The following is a 19,742-nucleotide window of genomic DNA, read 5'->3' as shown; positions in this document are numbered from 1 at the left end:
TTTAAACAGAGGAAGAAAGAAAAGGCAAACACCCAGAGCCATAATAACTTCTGGTAACGAGAAAGTTCAGCTTTTGTTTGTCTCTATTCAGCTTCAGGCTAACCACTGTTTATAGTATGTTTCCCCGGGCAATATTAACAGTAATGCCTGCTTTTGACAAAGACAAGGAGTGTGTGGAGTGATCTACAATAATACAGAATGTTGATCATAAAAGTGAACTCCAATTCCCATTCTGTTTCAAGCATTCCCTGCCTGTTGTTGGACAATATTAGTGTATCAGTCAGGGTCTGACAGGAGACAGAATCCAGTCCAGATGCCTCAGATAAGACTTTAATGAAAGTACATACACGTAATTTTACAAACAGGGAAATGATCAAAGGATGGTGAGTTGCTCCACTCAGGGATGAAGGGAAGAGCTCCTTGCAGCTGAGGAGACAAGGGAAGCGGGAAGAATGCACAGAAATTTGTTGCCAGGGATGTGGTGTCAAAGCAGAGCTGGAATTAATCCCTTGAATCTTCTCCTGTCTTCTGACTCCTACTGGCTTCAATTGGCAATCTTCACCTGGATGGAGATATCCAGGAGCGAGTCCCTGAGATGTAATCCACATAAGACTTCTCTACACATCATAATAGAATTTTGCTTGGCAAAAATATTTACAATTTTACATAATAGCCTAGCATCCCTGTAAGAAACCATGGGATCCTAACTAAAGGTAGAAGAGGGAAGGTTTATTTTATTCAGTTTGGAGGTGAGAAAACAAAGTTCAGAGGCCTAATTGATACTCCGGATTCCCAGCTCAGAACCAGGAGCATCAAGACCCAAACTTAAGTCTGCAGATTCCAGTTGCCAGGTTCCTTATGTTAACATTGCTCTGCTGTTTGCAGCATAAGAATGTCACACACTCTTGATAGGAGATATTCTGGAGAAGAATGGAACTGTCTGTCCCCAGCAGAAAATTGCATTTACAGGAAACTTGTATCTTTCTGTAGATAAGTTCAGTGTCAGGAAGCAAAGACGAACCCCAAACACCAGGTTCAGTGCATTGAAATGATTGAATGTCATCGCTACATGCCCTCTAAGAGCACATGTGCAAAGGTTTTTTTTTTTTTTTTTTTTGACAGTGGGTGGTACTATTAGGAAATGGTGAATCGTTTAGCAGATGCGGCCCAGTGGAAGAATGTTAGGTAACTGAATACATTCTGTTGAAGGGAAGAGTAGAACCCTGGCCCTGTTTATCTCTTTGCCTCCAACTGGCCAAAAAGTGATTTCCTCTGCAATGTACACACCACTCTGTCTGTCCTCCTTTTCTACAGCCTCAAACTATGGGACCAACTGATCATGGACCAGACTGATGTGGAATCTTTATCCACTTCAGTCAAATTTCTCAGGCAATTAATCTGAGTAATGGAAAGCTGTCTGGCACAGAAGGCTAGATGCAGGAGAACATTCTGAAGCAAAATCTGGAAAGACACTTTAAGGAAACAAGACATAGGGAGGAACATTTCATAAGGAGTACACGTGTCTCAGAGTAGTTGCGAGGCAAAGGTAATGAAGGCACGTGGTCCCTCAAAGTTGTACTCACAAACCATATTTGCATAAAGTACCTTGGTTATCTAAAAAGTGATTCTTGGCTCCTGTAGTATTTTGGATAAGGATGGTCCCCATAGACTCATGTGTTCGAATAGTTGGTCCCCAGGTGATATAATTGTTTGGGAAGGGTGAGAAGGGTGGCTTTGTTCAAGGAGAAGTGTCACTGGAGAGGGGCTTCTAGGTTTCAAAGACCCACTTCGTTTCTAATGAGTTCTGTCTGCTTTGTGCTTCGGGATCAAAATGTGAGCTTTATGCTACTGCTTCAGTGCCATACCTGACTGTCTGCTGCCATGGCCCCTGCCATAATGGCTGCAGACTTTAATCCTCTGTCACTGTAATCCACAACTAAATGCTTTCTTTTTTTTTTTTAAGTTGACTTGAACATGACAACTTATCACAATAGTAGACAAGTAACTAAGATGGGGTCTCTGATGTAGAGAATCCAAGTATGCTTGTGTCGATACTTGACATATTCTTTCCATTGGTCTTTCTGCAGACACACTTACACTTGGGCATGCATGCATGTATACATGCACACACGTACACACATACATATACTCACTCACACATACACACACAGACACACACATACAGGGTGGTGGGACAACTGACGAGTGCACACTTTAGAAGCTTGATGAAAAACAGTGAGGGAACAGAATTATACATATTTGGTCACAGCTCAGTATTCTAGCATGGCTAAGCGTAAGCTAGATGATTACTTATCTACCATTCCAACCTCTGTCTCTTTGCTTCAATCATACCTTTTGAATAATCTTTTGAAAATGTATTTTCTAATTTTATGGTTTAATAAACAAGGTATATTAAACCCAAATTGACTTCAGATTTTATAGTGCCTAGAGTTAAATATATAAAACACCAATTATGGAAAATATTGATGATGTAAATGTAGTAAATTGGGAAACTGGGCTGAAACTGTAGTGATGCTAAAATAACTTTTCAAAGGAATCCCCCAAACAAGTCTTTATTCTCTTCTAATCTCCTCTTAATGGAAGAAGTATGGAGAAAGGCCAAGTGCAGGACCTCTAAGGTAGAATAATATTGTTGCATTTTTGCCAAGTTCATTAACAGATGAAGTCACTTGGAATTGCTTTCTAACCATCTGCAGGAGGAATGGCATGGCTGCCTCTGCATAAATGCCAGGGGCCACATAGCTGCAAAGGCATCCTGCAGGAGGACCTAACTGAGAACTGCCTGAGACACCAAGGATTGCTAGCACAGACAATGCCAGCCACTTGGGAACTGCTGTTTAGAAAAGATGCTTTCTTGGGACCAGTGGGGCATGGGTGGAGGGGATTAAAGGAGCTTGCAACAGCACCCAGATGAGCTTGCTGCAGTGTTTCTCACCTGCTCCTGGAGTCTGTGTCGTTGATTCTACACCACCTCAATCCAACCTCCAAGGCCAAGTTGGGTTGGGCATCAGGCTGTCCAGGGCATAAGCACCAACCATCAGTACAGGTTTTCTGATTTTACCATTATCCTTTCATAGTCTCTAAGAGAACAGCATTGTTTCAGCCTCCAACAATGAAACATCTCATTTTTAACTTCCTTTCAGTTTACTCTAAGACTTACAGTTTTCGGGAGTTCCTGAAATATATCTGAAGTAATGTCTACAATGAGGAGAAATACAATACTGATTTTCATGGAAACTTTGGCATTTATAACATCTTCCTATAGAGTATCTACTATCTCAACCTACTGAAACACCCATCCTTCCTGGGATTAACCCCATAATCAGAATTATTGCTCAAACAAATATCATTTCAAATACTATTTATTAATCATTTTGAAGTAGGTGCTGACCCTGATGGCAATGGAACTGTAAATGTGAACCCATGTATGTGGTGAGCCTGGCTGGTGGATAGGGATAGAGGCTCCATGATTACAGTCTCATCTTGGACTTGGGCTAATTGTATAACCTCTGCCCCCTTATTGTGATCGAGAATGACAGTTTTGTTTTTATTTAGTGAAGTGAAGGCTGTTGATAAATAGCAAGGCAATGCATGTTCATTAATCCCTTCCTCTTCCCCCATATGCCTTGCTTCAGACTTGTTCTAAAAACATTAAGATAGTTTTCCAATAATGGCCTTGGATTTAATTTGGCTTTACTATACTAGTCCCTCTTAAGCTGGGTGAAGCTATTGTCCCTACCTAGTTATAGAAGTTAACCAAAATAGACAGATAAGTTCATTGGCATCAACTTACTTGTTGTTTATAAAGTTATAGTCCTTTTGGGGGGAGTTCTTTCGAAGGAAAATCCAGCAACTGGTTTTTCAAATAGGCCTCATTTCTTCAAGGACATAAGCACTATGTCTTTGGTAAGAAGACGGCATGGAGAAGAGTCTATATCAATTTCCTGCAGGTTCTTATTTAACTTCTTTAAGACAGACGTATGAAAAGTGAAAATGAAACATGGCTGTCCTTTTTGTTTTCCTTTTTGAGAAATGTTTTCATAATGCAAAATAAACAATTTTATTGACTTAACTTTCTCGATTAACTGATTTGTTGTTTCATTTCTCAACTTTCCATGTCAGTATCTCCATCTACACAACTCAAGAGCCCTTAACAGGAGCTGCACCTGGACCAGGTCGCTATGCTTAAGGTTGCACTCTCACTGGGCCTGCCTGACACTCACATGGAACTTATTAATTTTTAAACTGGTATTAAAAAAATCATCATTCTCAAGCCAATTAATTACATACATGTATGAGTGCACACAGTTCCTCACACTCAATTTTCTTCCAAGTCTGTTCTGCTATGGCTAGAAAGCAGATGCTTATTATAAATTATATTTATTTAATATGGGACTTAGTAAAAAATATGGAGTTATGAATTATTTCTATTTCAAGCTTTTGCCTAAGACATTAAACTATAGTAATATCAATTCTCCAGACCCTGTTTAAAAATAGAATCAACCAGAGTGCAGTATTTCCTGATGGAGTACAAGAGCTTTTATACTGAAAGAAAGCTGGGCAGTAGGAACAATTGGAAGACTAAATGCGCCATGTCTATAAAAACCAAAAGACAAGCAAAAGCTGAAAAGCGTTCCTGCCTCATCCATTTCTATCATTACAATAAACGTACTATAAGTCTCTTTGAGTCCTTTCAAAACTCTTGGTTGGAAGTTTTCCAAATTATTAGAAATTTTTTTTTTGTTATAAATAGAGAGTATACTCTTGATTTGGTCATATCCTGAAATTAAGTAAAATTCCAGCATAGTTAGACACTAGTTATCTTTATTTGAACCATCAATAAGGAAGGACCCCTGGTCCTTGCTTCACCTGACAGTCATTGCATCTTGTCTTCCTGGACTTGCCACTTGAAAAATTTGACATTTCTCCCTATATATTGATGTGAATCAGAAAAGCCTGAGGTCCAATGACAGTCCCAAATTGGGATCCAGCTCAAGGGGAGGCTCCAAGGCCTGACACTTACTGATGCTACGGTGTGCTTACAAACAGGAGCCTCGCATGGCTGCCCTCTGTAAGGTCCAACAAGCAGCTGAAAGAGTCAGATGCAGATACTTATACCCAACCAATGGACAGAAGCCAGGGACCCCTGTGGGTGAATTAAGGAAAAGCTGGAAGAAGTTGAGGAGGAGGGCAACCCCATAGGAAGACCAGCAGTCTCAACTAACCTGCACCCCTGAGATCTCTCAGACACTGAGCCACCAACCAGGCAGCATACACCAGCTGATATGAGTCCCCCCACCCCACACATATACAGCAGAGGACTGCCCGGTCTAGACTCAGTGAGAGAAGATGCATCTAACTCTCAAGAGACTTGAAGCCCCAGGGAATGGGTAGGTTTGGTGGGGTGGAGGTAGAGGGGTGGGGGCATCCTCTTGGAGACATGGGGGGGGTGAGGAGGTATGGAATGAGGAACAGTCCGAAGGCAGAGGAAGGGGTATTAAGACTGGATTGTAAAAAAAAAAAAATTAAAGAATAAGAAAAAGAGAAAAGCTTGATGTGACAAGAAATTGAAACTATTTATGTATTTCTTTTCTCGTGGCTTCAAACATACCTGATTCTGTACTTTCTAAACAGTGGGTTTCATCTAAGGAGGGAGGTCATCCTACTCCTTTTATTCTCCTGGGACATCTGGCAATTTCTAGAAACGGATTTTATTTTCATAACTTGGTGCCGAAGGAGCTTTTGACACCCAGTGTGTAGCCGCCAGAGGCATGGGCAAAAAGGTACACGGTACAGTTCAGTCCTCAAGACAAGGTCTTATCTGGTTCCAAATGTCAGGAGGTTGCAGTTGATATAATCATTTCTCCAGGCTTGCTTGAAACTTCAGTCCACTGTCATTCCCCCTCATCTTTGTCTGCCTTCGTTCTCTGATTCTTCCTCTTCATTTCCTGCTCGTTATTGATCATCAAGAGAAAAGACCTTATGAAAGCTTTGAGTGAACTTCACCTTCTTTAGTGGTGGGACATTTAATCTGTCTTGTCTCTCTGTCTTTATCTCTCACCGCACATCATTTTTATGTTCTTTTCTGTATCTCCATCATCTTCCTATTCTCTAAAGAGTTATCATTTTTGTCACCACCATCTCTCAATTTCATATCTGTGTGGTCAGATGTTCTTAATGTTTTAACTGGTTAATGCCTTTTGTTAGACCTGCTAAGGCTGGAACTTGCATGCTATTTGGGAGTTGTATCTTCTTGGATAAGTAGAATGCACCTCTTGTAGCCAGTGGTACAAATAGAGGCTTCTTACCATGACTGGCATCTCTTTCTTCTTCATACGTGTTGGACACCATCCAGCGTTTTACCCACACCTTAGCCTTAGTGCCTAGGCATTAATAAATCTGCAATACATGTGTCGAAGCTATAGAGTTTCAGCAACTCAGTATTGCATTAGCCTTTGCCTCAGCAAGTTGGCTTTGTCCTGGAGTTTAGTGGCAGTTGACGGCTTTCAGGCGGCTTTGATGGCTTGAATAGTCGACCTGAGGTTCTCAAAGATGGAACCAGTTTACTCTCTTCCTGTTCTTTTATGTTTGTGGTCACCCTCCCATTGGTTCCATTTGCTTGCTGACCTTCTAACATAATCCAGCCAGTAGCCTGTGGCTGGAGTCTGTGACAACGTTTCTTCTGGAGGGAATTCTGGGGCCAGGGTGGTGCTTGAAGGCTTTTCCATGTGCCAGGCTTCTCTCAGCACCCTGCTGCCTGCTTCACAGTTATCTGACCTTTCCTTGCCCTCAGTCTGTGTATTTTCCAGATTAGTAAAAAGACACTTCAGATGATGATGGCATGAGGGAGTGGCTGAAAAAATTCTCTATGTGGAGACTTGACTGGACAAGAGGGCAGCAGAGTAGAGCTCCCTTCATTCGGCTTATTTCGGGTAGCAGGGATGGTGTCCTGGAGTATATCGCAGGGCCGGCAGGGTGTGTCTGGAGGTCTCTAAAGCTTCCATAAACAAGACAAAATGACTTGGTGCTTCGTGAAGCAGATGTTACTTGTTTGATAACAGACAAGAGCAGGGAGAGGATACAATGTGGACCACTAGTGTGAGATTCTTTAAGCAGATATATTCTCTCCTTATAACCCTCACGGAGTTCTGTTGTGGTGAGGGTGGTTTCTATTTCTTGCTTCCCCCTGTGTCAGAGAATTCCTGTGTATAGCATGGCAAATTACTGCCGTAGCCTGCTTCAGAGACGGCTGCTCTTCTGTCACACAGGGAATTTTCCAGTGCATAAAAGTGTGAAAGTTTATTATAAGGGTGTGAATGTTTTCGTAAACAAGATATTGGAGATGTTATTTCTGCTCACAATTTAGTTTTTGTGCTCTCTTGGTATGGGTGCTTTGAAAAAATTTTTCAAAAGTACTGTCTAGATAGTTTTGCCCTCAGGCTCCGCTCCCCCTGTCATCTGTATTATTTTACACTCCCCTGTCCAGTGGTGGAAGACAGATTCTTTAGGAGAATGCCAGGCTTTCCTTCCTTTGGTCTGGCAGCTATTCTAGAGGCTGGAAAAGCTTACCTGTTGGCCTCCTCACACAGGTTTGAGGAACAGTTCTGGCCAATGAAATACGAACAGACAGCCACAGGAGGTAGAGACTCTTAATAGATTTCATTTTGTCTCCCTATACTTTTATTTATTATTTTTATTTCTTGAAAACAATGAACTTCAATGGCATTCTAAGGACTGGAGCTATGGTTGCTGTCTTGGAATCCAGATGAAGAGCCAATCTGGGTGTGTTGGTGAACGCCTTTAATAGCTAGCCATCATCAGGTTGTACACGCCAAGTTCCAGGATAGCCAGGACCACATAGTGAGACCCCGTCTAAACAAACAAACAAACAAACAAACAAATAAATAAATAAATAAGTAAGTAAATGAATGAATGAATGAATAACCAAATAAATAAATACCAAGAAAATTACAGCTCATATTCTTCAGCCTTGGAATTAATACCAGCAGCTACTGTCCAGACAGATAATCTTGTTGTCCACTGGGCTTCTTCTACTTCTCACTGCTTTGAGCTGCTGTCAGTGATGTTTCCTTTTGACTTGTAGCTGCTTGCATTCTGATGTGGCACCTCTCAGCAACACACTCCACTCACCTGTGAATTTTCATAGCTTTTCTCCATCAGCTACTCTTCTGAAAGGAAAAAAAAAAAAAGCAGTCTTTTTTTTTTTTTTTCTCAACCCGAGTAGATTCACTTTCCTTTAATTGAACACTACTATTAGGAATTTTTTACATTGTGATCTTATGCTATTAATAAACTGCGCTTTGCCATACTAACACTGTCTCTTTGTTGTTATGCTACACAGTAAAGATATTCTTCATTTTATGTTTTGCTTTTTGTCTTCTCAAATGAATAGTGACTCACAGAGTCTGTTATTTATTTATTTATTTATTTATTTTTAGATTCCCTTGAAATGTGTAATACAGAGCTCTATTCTCATTAGACACTTCAGTAGGTATTTCGATGGATGGACACACCACATGGTGAATTCTGCCAGCCGCTACTAGGCAACCAGAGAGGGTGTCAGTGTGCGGTGGTGTTCATACACGCACAGCCGGGCCTAGGCAGACTTTAGTGTCACTTACTTCAGCTGGTTGAGCTGCAGACTTGGAACTAGCTCCCCCCTCTTTTCCCCAGAGCAGCTTTTCTCAGTAGCTCCCCACGGCAGGATCCCTTTCAAACCTTTAGCCCTCAGCACTTATATGGCATGTACATTAAAAGACTTCTTATTTTTTTTCAAAGTGCAGATCTTTTCTTCTTGATTTGGCATCTGACTGTGGTTATTTCTATTATTAAACATCAATGATTCATATTATATAACAGTAGTTATTCAGAAGGAGAAAGTATAATATAAAGTAATAAGGTGCCTTCAGCTAGGCATTGCTTTCCGGTACCTGCATGATTTAATTTTTTTCGTGTTTCTTTTTTGTCTGTCCCTATCATTTCCACTGAATTGCACACACAGTATTTCCTTAACATAAAAGTTTATCTTTTTTTTTCTTTTTAAAGGGAAACCATTGAAAAGGACCATAGATTCCAACCCCGTGAATGTTGACTTCTTTTCTTTACATAAATACTTGAAACCCTTGCTAATTAGAAACAAAACAGCACCTCCCACATTCATTTTAGTTCCCTGTGTCATCGCTGACAGCTCCAGGAGACAAATATGTTCCCCCTCATTACTGGCATTGTTCAGGCAGTAAAGCTCAAAGAGAAGAAAATGTGAACAAATGTAAGGATGGCGGCAATCAGTTACATCCAGTCATGGGCTAATGCATACAATAATTCCATCTTAGACGGAGACAGGAAACACCCAACAGTATTCTATTTTTCCATATCATCAGGAATTTGAAGTCTTAAATAGCTTTCTATGTCATTTCTCCAGGAGCTGATTTAATTTCCTTGTTTCTGATGTGAAAGCGATAAAAGGGAGACAGACTAAGAGACTGTATTTTTCTCTCTTAGATTTGAAGCTGGAAGGACCGGTGGTGGATTGGAATGAATTGTTCGGGTGCTCAGGGAAGACACGAGCACATCTTTCAAACCCTCAAGGCAACCTTTCCTTTCTCTGGGTTCCCGGCACCGGGCCACACCTGGCCAACGGGCATACGCAAAACTGACAGTCCTCATTGTTCTGGGGTATAGTCTTCTGATTATGGGCCTGCATGAAAGATGGGGACACTGGCACCCACATTTGTAGGAGGAGATTGTAGCCGTGCCACCAGAACTGCAATCACACCCTCCTTGTCTCATTTTCACCTGCTCCACCTGGCACCTGACACGTACTGGCTCACAGCATAGAGATGTCTGGTTCCAAAGGACGGCTTAGGAATTCATGCTCTTTGCTGTCTTTTCTTCCCATCTTTATGTTGCATAGGTTTGACCCTTCTAAGTAAAGAATTAGGACCTCTTGGCTTGCATTTTACATGTCTCTCATTGTTCTTACTGAGAAGAAAACTCTGCTGGCTGGAAGACATGCCTGGGCATATCTCCTTCAGACATCTGCCGAGAGAGAAGAGAGAAGGTACCACGGCCCATAGCAGCCCACCCAGAAGCTGTCACCATTCACCTCTCATTGTCACCATGCAGCTGAAGTTTCTTTCTAGTTAGGCCCTTGCTGCTATTTGTATTGGTTACACCCTTCAGCCACCTCTGCCTTCATGCGTCAGGGGCTTAAGTGATGGGCATGCAAGCTTCTCGGCCATTTCCACAATTCCATAGCTCTTTAAGGGGTATAGATTCTTTTTTTTTGAGTGTGTCCTACTGAGCTATTTATGGGAAACAATGTTTTAAAAGTCCTTTATTGATAATTATACTAAAATCTGGAAGCCCTTCAAAACTATAGAGTACCGTTTTGGATAACATTTCATTTGATTGGTACAAAAGCCTATCCAGTTATTTCACTGATTGTGGCGATGTTCCTGTCCCCACTTTGAAGTCACAAATGAGAAAGGCAGAACTAGAACCTGTCCTACTGTGGCAGCTGCTCTGTGCTATCCCATCCTACACACGGAGAGTAGAGATTTGAAATCTGATAAAGATCCAACGACCATCTAGGAGATGTAAGAAAACACTTGCATATTATTATATAGGATGAAGAGATTTATGACCACCTGTGCCCTTAACTATCAACATCTATGGCTTGGGAAGGAAGCCATGTGGGGCAGCTAAAGCCCAGCAGGAAGGGAAACCATGCCAAAATATGCAACTGCTTGTTGTATGGCAATTAGTATATGTATTGAGTGTTTGCATAGGTATTCTTGCAACTTGTGCTGAAGGCAACACTGTAAGTGGAGTATTTTCGTATTGTACTTCCCCTATGGAAACTGAGCTATTTGCAATGTATACAAGGTCTTATGACTGTTGAATTTCCCATGACTCACTGCATGGAAACTCCTCTTTAGTTCTAATATAAGTCTCATCATGTGAATTTGGATGTTGTCTCCTTTTATCCAGTTTAAGCCCAGAAACTCAGTTGTGAACCTATTGCGTTTAGAAGACAGCACCTTCACTGAAGGCTCAGTTGTATGCATTGAGCTCCTTGGAATGGGCATTATTTTATTCTCTGTATGTTTTCAAGTTACAATGACTAATGCTGTCCTCTTTTCCACTGGCCTTGATTTTACAGTACTTATTTATTGCATCTTTCTTTCTTTCTTTCTTTCTTTCTTTCTTTCTTTCTTTCTTTCTTTCTTTCTTTCTTCTTTCTTTCTTTCGTTCGTTCGTTCTTTCTTTCTTTCTTTCTTTCTTTCTTTCTTTTTTTGCAGTGGGGAGGGTTTGAGTTCTGTCTTTAATTGCATGTTTTTGGGTAGGAGTTTTACCTCCATACATACTTAATATTCCTGAATGGGGCTTCTTTAACTTCACTGTGTATAAAAGTTACTTGGTTGTCATGACAAAAACGCAGATTCGCGGTTAGAAGAGTTAGGGAGGGCCTGGGATTCTAAAGTTATAATGGGTTTCCTGTGATACCCAGGTTCCTGGTTCCTGGACAACAATCTTAAGGACAACATTCTATAGCAGCATCCTCATTAGCCTGTACAGATAGCAAGGAACACACAAGGCAGGACATCTATATTACCAGCATAATAAACAAATGTTTATTGAGCTCCTACTGTTTACTGATGTAGGCATAGGGAAGACTGCATTTTAACTTTGTTTCTCCCTTGATATTTACTAAGGAAGACAGAATATTTAGCTGTATCACCAGGAAAGGACATTTATCCATGATTTGCTTGGCACCAGGGTGCTTTCTGGAAGAAGAATGCCTTTGAAGTCAGAATTGACTTGCGTTTCCAGTCCCTTTACTTCTTGAGATTTTTAAAGTGATCTGGGTTTTATTTATTCGGGATTGTGCAATGGCATTTTATTGAACACTTTAGCTATCACAGTCATTGGGCTGAGCCCTGGAGTAGAGACAGTTCTGTGAGCCTGTTCTGGACACTGAAGGGAAGACAAGCCACTAAATCCAGTGCTGTGGGTGGCTGTGCTAAGTGGTATGATGAAACAGAAGGCAGGCTGTTCAGCATTAGGGAGCAGCGTCTGAATAAATCATGGAGTGGGTGGATATTTGAAGTATGAATTAGTTCAGTAAGGTGGAAAAATAAAGGGTCCTATAGCCTTTGAAGGGAAATTTCAATATTTTTACTATTAATGCAGATTATTAAATCTGTGACTTATTAGATGATTTATTTAATTCTTTTATGATGTATGGGGTATGTCCGTGTGTGCAGGTTTGTGACTATGCATGTACGTGGGGGTGTGGGCGGGCACATAGGCACTTGTGGATGTGGAGGGCAGAGATTGATGTTAGTTGTCTTCTGTTTCCCTTCATTGTTTTATCTAGAGTGGCTGGTCAGTAGACCTCAGGGATCTTGCTGCCTCTGTTGCTCCTCCACTTCATAGAGTAGGGGTTACAGTTATACATGACCACACCCAGCTTTTTATGTGGATGCTGGGGATATGAACTCAGGTCTTCACGGTTGTGCAGCAAGCACACCCCTTAGTGCTACAGAGGGCTTGGTACCATGTCTAGTTTTTGTGAGAACTCATCAACAAAGGTGCTGATATGAGCACATTAAACAAAGGTCATAAGAAAGAGCAGGTCATAAGTGGGGAGGTGAATGAGAACAGACGAAGGCTCAAAGGAACTGCAAGGAAGATTTTGGAAATTTTTCTGCACTCTGGGGATTTGAGCAGAAAATCATGAAGATGGGAATCATGATGATGTGATATGGAGTCTTCGTGCTCTTGCACCCCCTCCCCCAGATTCCTTTTTGCTGTTACAAGATCTTTGCGGAACTGATATTGAGAATCTCTATGCCAAACTAGACAGATCCGGGGGGCCCAAGGACTCGTGACCACACAATTCTGTCATTTTCTAGCTCTGCCCTGGCTTCTGATCCTTGTCTTTGTTCTCTTCAGTTTCAGTTTCTGTTTTCTGCTCTCAGACTCCCAGATTCACCACCTCCTGCATGAGGTTATCCTGAAACTTGCTGAAAACAACACTGTGACTCAGAGTATTATGGGTACTCACTAGAAATCAAGTGAATAGAGATAAATATTTGTTCCTTCTTGCTTAAAAAGAGTGGCATTTTCCATTCTGTGTTTTGTCTTGGATAACTTTCCTCCACAGGACTTGAATCATGTTTTTCACTTGTTGATCTTTAAGTCAACTTGTTGCACACACTGCCATTATGAAAGAGTTCTCCCAGAATAGCACTGTTAAAAAATATCTTCCTATGAGTAGAGTATAATTTTGTTTACTAATTTTTAAGTATTCATATATTGCAAAGAATGAAAACAATGTTGTTCTCTTCTGTGTGTTTTATCTGTGTGTTTTATGATAAATTTCCATTTCTCTCTTCCTCTCTCTCTCTCTCTCTCTCTCTCTCTCTCTCTCTCTCTCTCTGCATGTGTGTATGTATTTACATTCATAGCTTCATAAGAAAAAGGTGACAAATTATGACTTTAACTGTTTGTGTGTATGGGTATACACATGTTTGTATTTACATTCATAAGCTTCATAAGAAAAGGATATCAAAGTATGACTTTAACTGTGTGTGTGTGTGTGTGTGTGTGTGTGTGTGTGTGTGAGATATTGGTATCTCCCTACAAAATCAATACTTTTGAAGTTGGTCTCACACAGACTGGAATTTTGTCCTTTCCGAGTTTTCAGAGTGACTTGTTCCCAAGGCTTCAGTGTCAGCTTGCAAGGATTTATTGTAGCTCCGGTGTGTTTAAATTTTGAAAACAGACTTTCCTGAGAAAGGAAGTCAAAGATGACACTGGGGTATGCACACCGAGAGTAATCTGTGTGAAATGAAACAACCCGGGGAGAGGAAGGAATTCTTATTTTTAGGCTTTCCTTTCTGGATGTTTGTGTGACTGCCGCTCCTGGGAACTGTGCTGCCTCTCACACTTCCGATGCCTGGCCCATCTATGCAATCCCTCCAACGAGAAAAGAAAGCAACTTCTAATTTAAGTTTCATTGTCTCTGCTAACCAGGCAGTACAGGCAATGTTTTCCAACTTCATGAGACATTAGGTGAAACCTTCCTTAATGAAGCTACTGGAATCTTCAAGCTACACCACTGTTGAGTTTCAAATTAGGTGACAAAATGGGAAAAGGGGGATCTGGAGAATTCTAAAATACTGAAACAAGATAATCATAGGGAAATGAATTCAGTCATTCACTAACCTGAAGTTTGCACAAAACTCCAGGTCCCATGAGTTTCTTTTCTTTTCTTTTCTTTTCTTTCTTTTTTTTTTTTTTTTAACCTGAACAACCTTTATTTTGACCTCTTTCCCAGAGGAAAAATATAACCACAAATCTTAAAATCACACCCATTTTGAAAAATTTGAACAATCCAAAACAAATGAAATAAACTAAAATACTGTATGTACCTATTCTTAGGCCTTTTCTATTTTGCCAAGTAGGATAATAACCCAAAATTCCTGTGGAGCCCATTTTAGACATAATTTGAGTATCCTATAAGACATAATAGAGCAGTATATTTTATACCATCTTTTAAACTATTGATTCACACTTCTATCTATACTTTCATCATCATCATCATTATTATTATTATTATTATTATTTTCTTTATTTACATTTCAAATGCTATCCCGAAAGTTCCCCATACCCTCCCCCTGCCCCTGCTCCCTACCCACCCACTCCCACTTCTTGGCCCAGGCCTTCCCTTGTGCTGGGTCATATGAAGTTTGCAACACCAAGGGGCCTCTCTTCCCAGTGATGGCCGATTAGGCCATCTTCGGCTACATATGCAGCTGAGACAAGCTCGTAGTTCAGCTTTGGATTTTGTTTCCGTCACAAACCCTCCTCAGGATTTATTAGCACAGAGAGAGTGTTCCCCTCTTCTCTGTCCCTTTCTCTCTCCACCTCCCTCTTCTGTCCTTCCTTCCTTCCTTCCTTCCTTCCTTCCTTCCTTCCTTCCTTCCTTCCTTCCTTCCTTCCTTCCTTCTTTCCTCCCCCTCTCTCATGTGTGTGTGTGTGTGTGTGTGTGTGTGTGTGTGTGTGTGTGTGTGTGTGTGTGCATGACTGGAAAGATTTGAATTCATGATGTTAGGAAAGAAAGATTCCCAACTCAAAAATCCTCCTACACTTTGTAACCTTCGAATCATTGATATAGTTGAGCTACAACATTAAAACAGTCTACAAAATTATGCAGTTCGATTTCTCCTGTGACAAAACTCTAGGGAATGTGTTTATATTTGTTAATTTAGTATCCACGGCCCTCAAGAAACAGAGGCAAAAGGACTCAATTATAGGTAATTGATCTCACTTGCCCTGAAACAAAGGTCAGAGTCCTTCTGCATCTTCTTCACTCCTGAATGAGTAAGTGTGCATGAGTTGATAGAATTATAAGGGATGAGAGCACCGGCAATTTTGATGCATTTTTCCACACTGAGCAAAGCTTGTTTCAAACTTTTCTGTAAATGCATTTATTTTTCTGAATTGTAATTGCCAATGTTTATGTAAATTTTGCCTAAACCTTAATTTCTCTTCTGAATACTTTCCACATCTGGTCTTTGCCCTTCCTTTTATTATTTTTACCTCACAAAGCTTAACCTCAGCACAGACAATATTCCGCCCCAAAATTGCTACACTGAAGGAGACTGATTATCATTGCATAAATATTATCTCCAAATAAGATTTTTTGACTGCCCACCCGTGGAAGGCACTGAACTAGACCTTGCAATAAATGAATAACTTCCACCCTGTTCATAAGACTTGATGCTCAGAAGGAAGAGCCGAGTTACCTCATATCCTATCACCTGCTATGCTCTGAGGGTGGATTTCTTTTTTCTATGTTGCGATCTGGGAACTCTTATTATGAAGTAGTCATTCTTTACACAAACTTTCTAGGTCTGCATAAGCTTCCTCTTATTAGTTTCTCATTCAGATAGGCTTGGAAATCAAGCCATTCATAAGGATGTCTGTAGGCCTAGTCTCTGGTCATTAAAGAACACATGGCTTCTTTTTCCATAAATGAGAAAGTAGTACCACGTAAGTGCATTGATTAATATTGCCTTTTTTCCCCACGGAAAGGTTCTCATTACTTTTCTACTTAGCAATGTTTGGGGTACGTTTTTAAGTTTTTAAAATTTCTATTCTTTATGGACATATGATTACATTTTATTTTAATTAAAACTGATTGATTTGTATTTTATGCGTGTCTACACGAGTATGCATTCACCACATGTGTGCCTGTTGTCGGATGATGCCAGAAGCAGGTGTTAGATTTCCTAGACCTTGAGCTGCAGCTGTTGTGAGCTGCCATGTCGGTATGGGGAAATGAACCCAAGTCCTCTGCAATATTAAAAAATACTCTTTCCTGCTGGGCCACCTCTTCAGCTTCTAGATTTAAATATTAATTAAAATATCCATGCTGATAGTACTTAAACCGCAGAAGGACCCAACAACAACAAAAAAAGAACTTTAGACCAATTCCTATTATGAATTATCAATGCAAAATTACTCAATACAATCTGTTTCTTAACTAATCTCACTCATTCTCAAAGGTCTTCTTGAGGCCCAGGAGGACTAGGGATTTGGGATGGAGACTACGCTAGACAAATGGGAAGGATCTACATCCCAGAAGAACTCAGACAACCAGGAATTCGGGGGGCAGAAGCATGTTATTAGGTATATAATGCTACTGTTTTCTGCCTTAGTCTAAGCTGATGCTCATTCTCTGCAGAACTGGACATAAATCTGTCTGGTTTTTGCTACCAAGTTTTCAGACCTTTTATCATGAAGAGAGGATCAGTGTTTCTCATAGCCATTCTCAGCTTCTCTACCTCAACTTTTTGGTAGCTCTTACATGCAAGTGAGATCCTGGTAACGTAACTTTTTAGGCCTCTCTTATTTCACTTAGTATAATGGCCTTCTGCTTTGGCCATGTTGTCTCAAATGATAAGATTCCCCCTCCCTCCTTAAGGCTCAAAAGTATTCTGTTGTGTTTATAGAACACTAATTTTTTTTTGATTCCATATTCTGATGATAGATACTTATGTTGTTTTAAACTTAGCTAAATACATATATTTAAAAAGAAAACCTTAAAAGATGATCTAATTATTTATTACTTTTTGAGATTAGCATCTATTGGAACATGCATTGATTGGTTCACATGTAAGTACTTTGGATATATAAACACAGGATAAATGTCTTTGAAGGGATGCTTGGCTTCATTTTGTTCTTCTGTTTTTGGTCACAGGTGGCATTGATGGGACTGGGATTCAGATCATGGATTTGCTTTATTGTACATTTGGCAATTCAACCTATCTGACCCTCAGCTTTCTAATCTGTAAAATTGGAGCAATTTTGTATGCAGCCAATCATTACCAGTATGATGGACGATTTAGTGCAAAATGCATATTCCTAGTTATAGCCAGTGTCAGATATATGGCAACTATTGCTGTAGGTCTTAGCTTCCTTTGAAAATATATTTGAAACACTATTGGTCCTTAAAATTATACTTGATCTTTAAATATTATTAAACTTGTTTTATAAAATAATTAAGTTGATATTCCTCCTGCCTTTCTCTTGGCACTCCTATTGCCTTACATTGTAGTTACAAACTAATTAATTTGAGGAGAAATGTAAAATATACAATCGTAAATGAGGTTTTAAGAAGCCTACATATCAGGACACAAGTATTCAAATGACCTCTTGAACATGCCCCATAGGGAAACTCTAGATTATACCAACATGAATGTCATTTTGGACGGTCATTTTTGAACTTCCTTTAAAAACTGCTTTCAAAGTCAGTATGAAAGCCACCACAAAAGCTGATGACTGTATATTCCTCCTTCATTGTATTGAAATAAAAAGTGATACTTAACTAATATTCTTCATTAAAATCTACCATGAGTTACTCTGAGATCCGCGGCTCTTTCCTTTCCTCTTTCTTCTTCCTCTCTATCATTTCATCCCTCTTCTCCTTCCCCTCTCTCCTCCCAAAGTTTAATTTAGTTTGACTCAAGTATATATGAAACATCCATGTGTTTAATATATCCACATTGTCAAGATATGACATTGTCAAGATAATGAGACCCTTAATTGCACATTGGCAAGTCTATCTCCCACCTCATGACACCTCACTGTTTGACTCCATATTTCTGCCATCTCATAGAAAAAAACGCGGTACCTAACCCCAGGTCATCTTCCCAACTTGAGCTCTGTGTACTCTTGGGCATCCTGGCGTCATAGACACTTTCTCCTGGAATGCTGAAAGGAAGGTGGTGCTGGTCACAGGCTAGAGTTCTCCCCTTTCTTGTCACTGGATAGTTACTGCCTGCTGTCCAAACCCATCTGTGCTTCACTGTTCTGTTGTTGAGCACTCCCATGCTCTTCTAGGTGTTTGTTTGCTAGCTTGCTTTTGCTGTGGCTGGCAAGCTGCAGCTGATTTCTGCTGGTGGCATCTACAGTAGTCTTCTAGAAGACTTTGGTATGAGGATGGGTTTGTGCTAATGGAGGTGTTTGTAGAATTGTTTTGAATGCTTTATTGGACTCATATTCACTGTTCGTGCACTATAAGTTGGGTAATGAGAAAAGGGAAGTGCTGACATAAATAAGAAGAAATGAATGTCTTAGATGAATATAATTGAGATAAAAAAGGAAATTTGGCATTTAAGTAATGAAGAATAATTAGATTCAATGGAATTGAGCCTATTGACTGAATAATTATGAGAAAAGGGAGAAATCAAAGAATTTGTGTTATGCATTGAAAATGTAGAACATAAAGCTTATGTTTCTAAGGAAAAAGGAATATGTAGATTTTATAAAAACAAGAAATAAAATTAACCTCTTGAGGGTTTGATAAATATACATATTTAAGTCAGTTAAAAATTTCCTTTCTTCTTTTCTTTTTGAAAATGTGCGTATGTGCATGTACATATGCATATGGGGGCCCCTGGAGGCCTGAAGATAATGTCTTCTTCCTGTTAGAGTTTCAGTTACAAGCAGTTGTAAGACACTCAATATAAATATTTGAAACTCAACTCTGGTCCTCTGTGAGAGAAATTAGCAGTCTTATTCATTGAGCTATCTTACTGACAGCTCACTGAAAGTTTCACTGTGGGAGAAATTAAGGATATCTGTTTTGAGGCATTCTAGTATTTTCCCAATTTAATGTAGAAACAAATCTTTGAAATCTCAGAGAATTATCTTTACCTGGATAAAATATTTATATATTTGTCTGCTAGGAATTATGCCAATAGAATGTTTGAAGAAGTAGTCCAAAGTGCTGGAGAAGTGAGAAATAAGATTGTCCTTTTGTTAGATGGCATATTAAATGGCATGAAGTGCCATGTTGTGTACTTTAGAGTTAAGTAATCAGTTTGTTTTTCAGGTCTGCCCCCTGACCCCCTCCTGTGATCGGTTCTCCTGTGTTTAAAATTCAAAGGGACATGAGAATCCACTCGGTGAATTAAACTATTCTGGAAATATTAGGTGGAAATGCAGCTGCTTTTCTTGATGGGCAGGACCTCTCACCAACTCTGGAGCTACTGAGTCAGCTATCAGTTCCTAGTGGTTCCTCTTTTCTGGTTAGCATGTACCATGCAGCACAGATGTAACCCAGTATTCCTCTCCCTCTCCCTCTCCCTCTCCCTCTCCCTCTCCCTCTCCCTCTCCCTCTC

This window comes from Mus pahari, chromosome 8 (genome assembly GCF_900095145.1).
Source record: "Mus pahari chromosome 8, PAHARI_EIJ_v1.1, whole genome shotgun sequence".
NCBI classification, from domain to species: Eukaryota; Metazoa; Chordata; class Mammalia; order Rodentia; family Muridae; genus Mus; species Mus pahari.
This window is presented reverse-complemented; position numbering follows the sequence as displayed.